A 13,056-nucleotide genomic window follows, 5' to 3' on the forward strand; every position below is an offset into this window, starting at 1 on the left:
AGCTAACAAGTCGAGGCTACATGAGTCTTCATCAGAGCTAGACTCAAAACGTTAGCTTGCTCTCTCTCCATGGAGGCTGCCTGACCCCCCACTGTGATCTCCAGCATTGCTTGTTTTCAGTACAGATTACAGCATCTGCAGTAATTTGCTCCTAATCTTGATTTCAATCTACAGTTAATAGCTTCACCTCTATGTCATCCATGGAAGGCTAATCTGCATTTTTTTCTGGTCATTATCAATATTTTACTGAGGACTGTTTTTATTGATTGGAATGAAACAATTCTAAACCTGCTGAAATATACCTGACAAATCAAAGTATTTTCTACTATGCATCTCATTTCATTATAGACAGATCTGTTGTATCTATAATTTATATTAGTTCCAAATACTTTTGCAAAAGATATTCCTAAGTGCAGCAGAACACCCTCTCATTAAGGGTCTTGCAATTAAATATTGGCAAAACTGAGACTTCATCCTCTGTTGACTTTCAAAATGCAAATACCTTGCAAATGACTCTATCCCTCTGTGCATACTGCCAGCCTAGCATGAATTCACCAATATTAAATACGGAGTATCATCCAAACATGTGGCTACTCCAACATGTAATGAAATCCTAGCTGATCTGATTGTCACCTCAACTCCACGGTCCTATCTACCCCAAAACCTATTACTCCCTTTCTTACTGGGAATCTGTCTACTTCTGCCTTGTCAGGACGAGAGTTCTAAAGATTCACAAAACTGTAAGAGAGATAAAATCATCTAATTTCTGTTTTAAATGGGTGAGTCCCTTATTTTAAATAGTGACCCCTAATTTAGATTCTCCATAGGAAGATGTATCTTCTCCTCATTCAACCTGTCAAGAACCCTCAGGACGTTTCATATTTCGTTCAAGTTGACTCTTACACTCCTAAACTCCAGTAGATACAATCCTAACCTGTTCAACTTTACCTCATAAAATAACTCACCCCTTTCAAGTATTAAAGTGCTAAACCTTTTTTGAATTGCTGCCAACATAGATACATTCTTCTTTCAATAAGGTGATCAATACCATACACAATACATCATATGTTGGCTCACTAGTGTCCTGTATAACTGAAGCATAATGTCCCTCCTTTTGAAACCAATTGTCTTTACAATAAAAGATAACATTTTGTAAGCTTTCCTCAGTATTTTGCTGTTATATACTTGCCTTTTGCAATTCATGCATTAGAATAACCAGATTCCTCTGCACCTCAGAGATCTGCAACTCTCACCTTTAGGTAACATGCTTCCTTTTCATCTTCTTGTCAAAATGGACAATTTCACATTCTCTATATTATATTCCATTTGACAGATCCTTTGAAGTCATTCAATCTATCTATATCCCTCTGTAAATTCTTTATGTCCTGGCTAACAAAGGAAGTTAAAGATAATATTGTATCAATGGAGGAGGCTTTAAGATTGTCAAAAAAAAGATTGTAAGTCTGAGGATTGGGAGAATTTTAAACTTTAGGAAAGGAAGACCAAGAAATTTGTAAAGCAAGAATCAGATGTGAGTGTAAAACAGCAAGGATCATAAAAAACAGATTACAGGTGTTTTGTTGTTATGTAGAAAAGAGATTAGTGAAGCCAAATATAATTCATCACAGGCAGAGTCAGGGGAATTTATATTAAGACATTGAAATGTCAAAGAAGCTTAATAAGTACATTGTGTCTGCCTTCACAGGGGAATATACAAGAAGTCTCTCTGAAATAATTAAGATTCATGTATCTGATGAGAGTGTGGAACTGAAAGTATAAGTTTAAAAAAGTAGTATTGGTGAAATTAATGGGCCTAAAGTTTGACAAATCCCCAGGTCCCGATAACTTTATCACAATGTGTTGAATGTATTGATGATCATCTTGCAATCTTCTATGAATTCTGCAACAATGCCTGAGTCTGGAGGTTGCAAATGTAATCCAACTGTTTAAGAAAAGAATGAGAGAGAAAATGAGGGGTTCAGATCTGTTACACTGACATCATTAGCAGGTAAAATATTGGAATCCTTAACAAAAGGATGCAATTACTGGATATTTAGGAAATACTTGTGTGATTGGATAGGGTCAATATGGATTTTTGAAGGGGAAATCATGTTTGACAAACCTGATTGAGATTTTTGAGAATGTTACTTTTAGAATTAATGAGGTTAAATCAGTGAACGTGGGGCATTCGGATCTTCAGAAGGCTTTTGATAAAAGTCCAACTCAATAGGTTAGGAAACAAACCTAAGGTAGGTGATAATATACTAGTATGTATTGAGGATTATTTAACATGCAAAAACAGAGTAGGAATTCTCAGGTTAGCAGGTTATCTTCTCCTGGCAGTGGGGTACTGCAAGGATCAGTGCTTGGGCTCTAGCTGTACACAATCTATATAAATGCTTTGAATGGGGGTGGAATTATAATATTCGAATTTCAGATGCTTATCTCTTAGATGGTAAGAAATTAGGAAGTGCCCAAAGGACCTTGGTGTCCTTGTTCGAAATCACTGAAAGTTAGCATCTAGATGCAGAAAGTGATTCAGAAGGCAAATGGTACATGAGACTTTATTGAAATATGATTAAGTACAGAAGAAAAGAAGCTAAAGTTTACATATAGAGAATACTGTGCTGGAAAAACACAGCAGGTCAGGCAGCATCCGAGGAGCAGGAGAATTGGCATTTGGGCTTTTGGGCAAAAGCCCAAATGCCGATTCTCCTGCTCCTCGGATGCTGCCTGACCTACTGTGTTTTTTCAACACTACACTCTCGACTCTAATCTCCAGCATCTGCAGTCCTCACTTTTGCTAATACATAGAATGCTGTTGATGCTGCACCTCAAATATTTTGAGTAGCTCTGGACCCCTTGCCAAAGGAAGGAGCTACCTGCCATGGAGCAAGTGGAGCACAGATCTACCAGTATGACTATTGGCATAATGGGACTGACCTGTGAGGGAACGAGGCTTGTAATCTCTGGAATTTATCAAAATGTGAGCCGTTCTCAAAGAAACATACCAAAGTTCTTAAGGGGATAGGCAGAGGAAATACAGAAGGGTGCTTCCCCTGACTGTGGGATCGACAACCAGGGACACTGGGTCAGAATGAAAGACATTTCCGACTGAGATGAGGAACGACATCTTCACTCAGAGAGTGGTGAATCTTTGGAATTCTCTGCCCCAGAGGTCTATCTATATTCTGTCATTAACTGAGTTCAAGAGAGAAGTTGAAAATGTTGTGGTACTCGTGGCATCAGGAGATATGGAAATAGCACAGGTGTATCGTGGTGAGGGAGATGATCAGCCAACATCTGGAACAGCAGAGCAGGCTCAAGGGGTCTGTTCTGCTCCTATGTTTCTAAAAAGTGCTGCTTCTAAAGAAAAATATGAAGAGTATATAATGTCTGTGATATATAAGGAGCAAATTAGCAACTTTAAAACCCTTAGCAGCAGAGGCCGAGCAATAAAATTGTATGTTCTAAGTGGAATGAGCTGATAGCTTTATAAGTATTTCTACATATATTTCTGCATACAGCAGTAAGTGTTTGTGATCTTTTTACTCATTTATTATCTGCATTCAAGTTGGTTCATAACAGCCATTGTAATGAGTATAGAGGTGGCAAATAATATTGACTCCATTTGTTGCTTTGAAAGTGGAAAAGGTATTTCTCACGCATTACTAGTAATTAAACTGCATTTCAACAATATGTTCACGTATAACAACAATGTGTTGTATAGATACATGCATTCTATTACAATCAATTGCTTCTGCCTCTGTTTTTACAAACCCATTAGAAATAAGGAAATGAATCAGACATTTTTCTAGAGAGATCAATATTATCTTAGTGGCAGAAATAAAATGTCTGCCGAATAATCTGATACAATTTGAGAAAAAGACTAGCATGGTGGAGAAAAAGATTTCATGTGGCTTTTGCAGATCTAAAATAAATTCTGGTTTTCAGCAAAGCTCAGGAATTCTTATTTCATATCTTTGCCATGAGCCAAAGTTGAGGGCAATGGGTTTTCTGCAGCAAGTATTGGTTGTCTAAATTACCAGCAAAGTACTCATCTCAGTGAGAAAATTTCCTTATTTCATTTTACTGAGGTTGCTGTTAAGGAGTGAAAGTTGAGTCAAAATATCTTAGATGAAGGTTACAAGGGTCTGACAAAATATCATGTACGTTGGCACCAGGGAAAACAGATGGGGGCAGGGGGCAGGGCACAGGATGGTGTTCAGGGGCAGAAAGATAGATTGAATTACTTTATTTTTGATCCTGATGTATTTCTTGGCAGCCTTAATGGACAGGTTGAGGTATACAACTCCCAGTGTGACTGGGAAATTCTGCTGAAAGTGATTTTAAGAATTAATAGAGATTTATTGTATCATAGAATATTATAATAGCTGGAATCAAATGTTTAATTATCATGAGTATTTAGATTAGATTACATTACAGTGTGGAAACAGGCCCTTCGGCCCAACAAGTCCACACCGACCCGCCGAAGCGAAACCCACCCCATACCCCTACATTTACCCCTTACCTAACACTACGGGCAATTTAGCATGGCCAATTCACCTGACCCTGCACATCTTTTTGCTTACCTTGGCAGAAATTCTGCTATTATCCAATGGAATAACTAGAACTGCATCCAGTTGCTGCAGGTAAGATCATCATTTTGCTTTTCTTCACCAGCTTGATTCATAGATAATTTCAAACTGAGAGCCAAAATATTAAGTTCACAGTGGTTTTGGAGTAGTCAGGTGGGTGCAGAGGGGTAAGGGTGTGTAGCCAAAGGTGTGAGTGTTAAATCAGGATGCATGTGTTCTGTGGATGCCAGTGGCACTTTAACATTGTCATGTCATTTCCCAGTTTACCAACTAGCTAGTATGATCAGGTGAAACGGTGACTAGCATTCGGTAAATTTGCCAGCATAAGGACCTATTTCCTAATATGCATATGGACTTAATCCCATTACTGTCTTTTGAAGCTCATGACCATTCAAAACTGCCTTCTGGTACCTGTCCTAAGTCTGTCTTTAATTAGTTTAAGTCTGTGACTCCTTACTCTAATTGAAAGTAACTTCTAGTGTTGGCATAATTTCCTCTCTTATCTGAAATTAACGTTCACATTTACACACATATTCCCATTCAGAATCTAAAATGTTAGCTCAAAGGATTTAAGAAAAAGTAAAGGGGTGATCTTCATTGGAGAGAAAGTAAGTTCCTAAATGTCAATTTCTTATTCTGAATGGTGCCATCCAATAGATCTGAGTTATAATGGCACGTGAGTGAGGTTTCCATGTCAGTTTTTTTCCATTCCCACTCCCTTTAATTCTTTGGGAATTGACAGAATGATCCATTAACAGCTATAAAGTCTCTGTGTGATGACATTGTTGGCACCCTGTGTTCATTCTCTGTAATTGGATGTCTAAATCCAAGCACTCCCGAAATTGAGACCAATCAAGATAGCAGATTTTCCCCAATTTTAGATGTCCTACATGTAGAGTGCCTGAAACTGATACAGATACCAGCTGAACATTTGGGTTTTGAAGTTAGAGCACAATGATGGTGTGATATCTGGGGCTGGGGCCTGGGGTTAACCGTGTCACATGATCACATTCTTCTGAGCTTATTATCTTTGCAAGTATGTTACTGCGCAATATTGTCACCGTGTCGTACGTAGTGAGCAGGTCAGAAATTTCCATGACTGGTCAAGGACCTCTTGGTTTGAAAGTTCTGGTGCCATATTTAAAAGGAAGTTGAACTCTCCTTTAGTCACTGCAAGCCAGGAATCTCCCCTCAGCCTGTGGTATTCACTAATGGGAGCCTAGAAATGTCCAATGAGTTAAAGCTGGCTTCCAGGCTTACTGATGCTGCTTTGAAGATACTACTGGACAGAGTCACTGATGGAAGGTTCATCATCCAGGAGGCCATCCCATCAATCCATTGAGCATGGGAGCAGATCACTGCACAGGAGAGAGCCAATGGCTCCCATAAGAGCAAGCAGTGCCACCAAAATATTAATACTCCCTTGTGCCAGGCAAGGATGAGAGATACCATCTTATCTCTACTATCTCACAGTGACAAGGGCATCATTCTAACGTTGCAACTACACATCTTACAAATGGCCATTGCCTGCAAGCCTAAGTATCACACACATAAAGCACTTTGAAAGACTCACAATCACCTCATCCTCTCAAACTACTAACCTTCCTGCTCATTGTACTTCCCACTGGCTTACTGGGGATGGTTCACCACCCAGTTCAGTTATGCATGGTTGGAAATTGCTTCTACACTTACTCCCATCACATTCAATCCTCTTTATCTCACTGTAGGAGTAACTGGTCGACTATCAAGAGCACTAAGAACAGCCAGCAGTTGGGGTATGGGAGGGGTCATTGGTGATCAATATAAAGGTGCTGACCCTTTGGAGCAAAGGCATGTTAAAATGGCTAGGGAAGACTGCAACTGTTCCTATGGTGATGAGGAATAGGCCAGTAGCCCAGGGGTCAACATTGTACGCGGGAACCTGAAAGCAACCACTTTGGTCTGCACAAGCCATTCTGCATTTTTCACCAACTAACTCTTTCTCTTCTCTTCAGCGGACATTGCAGTGTACAGCACCACCTTTAATGCAAAAGGCCAACAGACTGGCGTCCTCTATGCTCATGTGTATGGGCTGCCTCTAGGGAGAAGCCTGTGAACCCACACAGGCTGCACTGGTAAAGAGGTTCGCCTGCACCCTTCACCAGCTCATGTGTGCCACCTTGGTGTATAGATTAACTTGCATAGATTCAGGACCACAAACTGATGGGTATATCGTGAGTACAGCATAGTGACTCAGTGGTTAGCACAGCTGCCTCACAGCAAAAGGGACTTGGGTTCGATTCCAGCCTTGGGCAACTGTCCAAATGGAGTTTGCACATTCATCTCACGACTGTATGGGTTTCCGTCATCAGATGTTCAGGTTTCCTCCACATTCCAAAGATTTTAGGTGAATTGATCATGCTAACTGCCCGTAGTGTCCAAGAATGCAGGCTAAGTGGATTAGCAATGTTAAATATGGAATTAGAGGAATAGGGTGGGGGTGTGGGTCTGGTGGGATTCTCTTCTGAGCATCTAAAAGGACTCGATGGGCCAAATAGTTCCCTTCCACACTGTTGGCAGTCTATGACATCACTAACATGTGGCTGGTATAACTCAGTAAGAGTTCTATGGTGACCATTGGTACCTTGGAGCTTGCAACCCCAAGAGTTTAGCTCATGACTCCACTTGGGACCCCACAGCGATTATAAATTATTCTGCATGCAATGCTCCTGCAAACAATAACATAAACACAGTGTTTATTCATAGTGGTCTATTCATAGGCATGGATTTAATCCTGAAGACGGATAGCAGGAACTTGGACTACTCCCAGTTCAAGCAACCTATATCTGGAGAGAATGACTGCAAAGATGGAATGTTATTGAATAGATGGGGAATGGGCTTGAGTTAGGTGCAGACTGCAACTGAGGAAGAGTTTGGAGGCAGAAACAGTGGCTACCATGCCAAGATGAACTGTAAAAGGCCTGCCTTGGTGCTGGGGAACTTTGTCTCAATTACAATAAAAATAATAAGGTCCTCTGGCTTTCAACTCTTTATTCCTCATTGTTATGGACCAGAATAAAACACCCTCAAATATATTAAGAAAATAGCCTAGACCCCAAAGTTTTCTTAGTTTTAAAGGCAAGTGTAAGATATTGCATTCCAGATGCAATTCAATTGGTCAGACTATCAGACTTGAAGCAAAACACAATATTATTGCATGATAGTTAAAATACAAACACAAAAGAAAGATCAGATTGTAAGTTTGCTTGCTAAGCTGGTAGGTTTGTTCTCAGATGTTTCGTCACCATACTAGGTAACACCATCAGTGAACCTCTGTTAAGTGCTGGTATTTATTGAGAAAATACCTTTAAAGACTGCAACAAACACTACATCAGACAGACAGGAAACTAGCTACCACCATACACAAACACCGACCAGCCACCAAAAGACATGACCAGCTATCACTAGTATCCTTACACACAGATGAAGAAGGACACAACTACAACTGGGTCAACACATCCATGCTAGGACAGGCTAACAGAGACACGCATGGGAATTCCTAAAGGCCTGGCATTCAAACCGGAACTCTATCAATTAACAAATCGATTTGGATCCCATTTACAAACCTCAGAGAAAAACAACCGGAAATTATATCACCCACCTGAACAGACCAAGACACAGAAATAGAAAGCGGTACAGAATACTCATGCTTAAATGGAGGCTCCCTGATACTTTACCTAGCATGGTGACAAAATGTCTGAGAACAACCAACCAGCTTAGTGAGCAAACTTACAACCTGAACCTTAACCTGAGCTACAAATCTTCTCAAACATCGCAAACAAAAAGAAAGAATTGAATTAACTCTATTGGAAAACCTAACAGTATAATAGATTATTTAACTACTGAACAGCAACTATTCCAGTCTAGTAGTATCTCATAAAAACACCTTTGGCAAAGGCAAATTCAGTAAAATAGATGAACTCTTATGCAATGCCAACAGCAGGAAGAGAATCCAAACGTTTAGTTGTAGCAGAGAAAGGAATACTTTCTTCCACATCCAGCTTCAAAACCCCAGCAATTGCTGAAACCCAAAACTAAAATCTTGGCTCTGTGGGGGCTTGACCCCACCCCATCATACTGCTTCTATTGTTCCAACTTTTAAAGAAATATCAAAGCTAGCTGGACTCAGAGCAGAGAGCATGGGTTTCAACTTGACAACACTTGCTTTCAAATGAAACATGATTGAACAAGTTCGTCTTAAAAACACATCTTGTAACACCATGCACTCCCCATGACAGATCCATGATAATTCTACCCAAACCTCTACCTCTATCCAAGCCCATGGTCTCTCATGCCCCCATTCCATGTTTTGACCCTTATCTGACCCCAAGGCCCCTCATACCAACCCCTCATGTTAAGCTATTCCCTCCACCCCCAACCTTGCATGGCTTCTCACACACTCCATGCCAAACTATGCCATGTCTAGGCTTTTAAACTCATTTTACTGCAGGTTAATAAAAGTATCACTAATCAAAACCCTTTAAGTAACAATGGCAGAAACCAACTGCACTAGTTAAAACATTATGGAATTGAAAGACGAGATAAGAGCACAGCAACGTAAATCAAGAAATATATTATTTGTCTCTCAGTTTAGAGTGCATAATGAGGCCTGTTGTGTACAGGAACTGAAAATAGTCCTAACTTCCACTTTGCTCTGAAAGTGAAAATCTTGCTGTATGTCTGACATTAATTGTGGATAGGAGAAAGTGAGGACTGCAAATACTGAAGATCAGAGTAGAGAGTGTGGTGCTGGAAAAGCACAGCAGGTCAGGCAGCATCCGAGAAGTAGGAGAATCGACTTTTTGGGCATAAGCCCTTCATCAGGAATGAAGTTTGTGGGTCCCCAAATTGCCCCATTCTACCTCCTGACTGCCCCGGTCAACCCATTGTCTCAGCTTATGCCCGTCCCACCGAACTCACCTCTTCCTACCTCGACACCGTCCTGTCCCCCTTAGTCCAGGAACTCCTCACCTACATTCGTGGTGCCACCCATTCCCTTCAACTCCTCATTTCCCCGGCTCCCACTGCCTCATCCTCACCATTGATATCCAGCCCCTGTATACATCGATCCACCACGACAAAATTCTCCAAGCCCTCCGTTTCTTCCTCTCACGCCGACCCAACTAGTACCTTTCCAGTGACACCCTCATCCGCCTAGCTGAACTAGTCTTCACCCTCAACAACTTTTCCTTCCAATCCTCCCACTTTCTCCAAACCAAAGGGTTAGCGATGGGCACTCATATTGGACCTAGAAATGCCTGCCTGTTTGTTGAATACAAGTAACAGTCCATCTTCCACAATTACACCGGCACCACCCCCCACCTGTTCTTCCACTACATCGATGACTGCTTTGTGCTCCCATGAGGAGTTGAACAGTTCATCAACTTTACCAACACTTTCCATCCTGACCTCAAGTTCACTTGGCTCATCTCAGCAACCTCCATCCCCTTCCTGGACCTCTCTATCACGGTCCCTGGTGACCAACTAACCACAGACATATACTACAAGCCCACCGACTCCCACAGCTACCTAGACTATACCTCCTCCCATCCTGTAAAAATGCCATCCCTTATTCCTAATTTCTCTGTCTATGCCATATCTGTTCACAGGATGACCACTTCCACCTCAGAAAGTCCCAGATGGCCTCCTTCTTCCACGATCACAACTTTCCTTCCCATATGGTTGACGATGCCCTCCAGCGCATCTCCTCCACTTCATGCACCATCGTGCTTGAACACTACTTCTCCCAATGCAACAAGGACAGAACCCCCCCAGGTCCTTACCTTCCACCCCACCAACCTCCCCATACAATGCATCATCCTCCGCCACTTCCACCAACTCCAAATGGACCCCACCACCAAAGATATACTTCCCTCCCCACTCCTATCAGCGTTCCAAAAAGACCATTCCCTCCGCAACTCCCTCGTCAGGACCACACCCCCACCAGCCCACACTCACTCTTGTGGGTGCCACCGCAAGAAGAGGAAAACCTGTACCCACATCACTCCCCTCACTCCGTCCAAGGCCCCATCATAAATTCTATGTCCATCATAAATTCACCTGTCCCTCAAACAATGTCATCTACTGCATCCGTTGCACCCGATATGGTTTCCTGTACATCAGAGAGACAAGACACCTTCTTGCAGATCATTTCAGAGAACATCTCTGGAGCACCCACATCTACCAACCCCACTGCCCCATGGCTGAACTTCCCACTCCGTCAAGGACACGCAGGTCCTAGGACTCCCCCACTACCATTCAATGCCATCCCCCTCCCATTTATCTTTCAGCTCCCCGACTGACAAGCCTTATTCCTGATGAAGGGCTTTTGCCCGAAACATCAATTCTCCTGCTCCTCGGATGCTGCCTGAACTGCTGTGCTTTTCCAGCACCACACTCTCGATCAATTGTGGATATACTAAAATCTCTCCTCTAATTAAAGTTTTTGATGACTGAAGCTATATTCTTCAATCATCTGCCACAATCCCTTGATAACAATCAGAATTTAATCCCATATCAGTGATTTCAGCTCTCTCCCGACCACAGCAGAGGCAGCATCTGATGGCTCATAACCTCACCCACTCTTTAGCCTCGAGCAGACATTCCATCCTTGTCCTATATTTCAAAATAACAACCTTCTTTCATGACTTTATTAGTGTCTTTCTTTGCTCTGACCGCAGCCTGATTTTTTTTTAAAACCTCATCATTTTGTTATCTTCATATCAAATCTCTAGACCCAACTCTTCCATTTGGATTAGTTAGTAGGCTGTCAACCTTTCACCCTCGATAAACTTGAGGCCATTCAAAACTTGACTTTCTCTATTCTAACTCCAAGTCAAATTCATCTTTGTGCCTCTCAATTTACATTGGCACCCATTCCAGTAACATCTCAACGTCAAAATTGTCTTCAGACTGTAAGATATAGGAGCAAAATTGGGTCCATTGAGGTCTGCTCCATCATTTCTCAAGTCCATGCTCCTGCCTTCTACCATAAACCTTGATCCCATCCACTCTGAGGCTGTGCCCTTTGGTTTTCCAGCGCCATACTTTTCAACTCTGATTTCCAGCATCTGCAGTCCTCACTTTGTCTACTAGTGGGTCCATCTTCTCCATGTCTACAATATCAAGGCCTCTCAGTGTTCTGTAAGTTTTACTGAGACTTCCCTCATCCTTCTAAGCTCCGAGTACAGACTCAAAAGTCACAGAGTCATAGCCATAGAGATGTACAACATAGAAACAGACCTAACAAGTTCTTCATCCCCAGGATCATTCTTGGAAACCTCCTCTGAACCCGCTCCAATGCCAGCATGTCTGTCCTTAAATATGTGGTCCAAAACTGCTCACAATATTTCAAGTACTGTCTGACCAAACCTTTATGCAGCCTCAGTAGTCTATCTTTGCTCTTGTAATCTTGTTTTCTCAAGAAGAAAGCTAACATTACATTTGCCTTCCTAACTGTTAACTGAATCTGCATGTTAGCCTAAAGAGAATTCTGAACTAGCACTCCTATGCACCTTTGTGCTTCAGATTTCCAAAGCTTTTCCCCATTTAGAAAATAGTCTACCCCACTATTCTTCTTACCAAATCACATAATCTCACATTTTCTGATGTAGTAGTTCATCTGTTACTTCTTTGGTCACTCTCCTAGCTCATCCAAGTCCTTCTGCAGCCTCTCTGCTTTCTCAATACTACCTCTCCTTTCACCCATTTTTGAGTCTTCTGCAAACTTAGCAACAATGTGTTCAGTTCCTTCATCGAGATTGTTAATGCATAAAGTGAATAGTTGTGATCCCAATACTGACTCCTGTGGGCCTCCACTCGTTACCGCCTGGCATCCTGAAAAAGTCTCCTTTATCTCCACACTCAGTCAACCATCCCTCCATGCACTACCATGCACCTAACACTATGGGCTCTGATCTTATTTAGCAGCCTCCTTATCAAAGGCCTTCTGGAAATCCAAATAGATCATGTCCCTTTGTCTACTTTGCTCATTATCCCCTCAAAGAATTCTACAGATTTGTCAGGCATGATCTCTCCTTGACAAAGTCTTGCTGACTCGGCCCTATTTTTCCATGCAATTCCACGTAATCAACAATCTCATCCTTAATAAAAGACTCTAAAATCTTGCCAACAACCAAGGTCAGGCTAACCGGCCTAAAATTTCCTGTCTTCAGCCTCCTTTCCTAACTTCAGGGGATGTTACATTAGCTATTTTCTATTCCTCTGGGACCCTCTCTGACTCCTGAAAGAACACCACCAATGCCTCTACAATCTCCTCAGCTGTCTTCTTCTGATCTCTGGTCTATAGTACATCTAGTCCAGGTGATTTATCCATATTTAGACCTTTCAACTTTCTCCTTAGTGATGGCCACTGAATCACCTCTGCCTCCTGACTGTCTTGAAGTTCTGATATGCCAAC

This window comes from Chiloscyllium plagiosum, unplaced genomic scaffold (genome assembly GCF_037043375.1).
Source record: "Chiloscyllium plagiosum isolate Xiang-an unplaced genomic scaffold, Cpla_swu_hap1 HiC_scaffold_4, whole genome shotgun sequence".
Taxonomy (NCBI): domain Eukaryota; kingdom Metazoa; phylum Chordata; class Chondrichthyes; order Orectolobiformes; family Hemiscylliidae; genus Chiloscyllium; species Chiloscyllium plagiosum.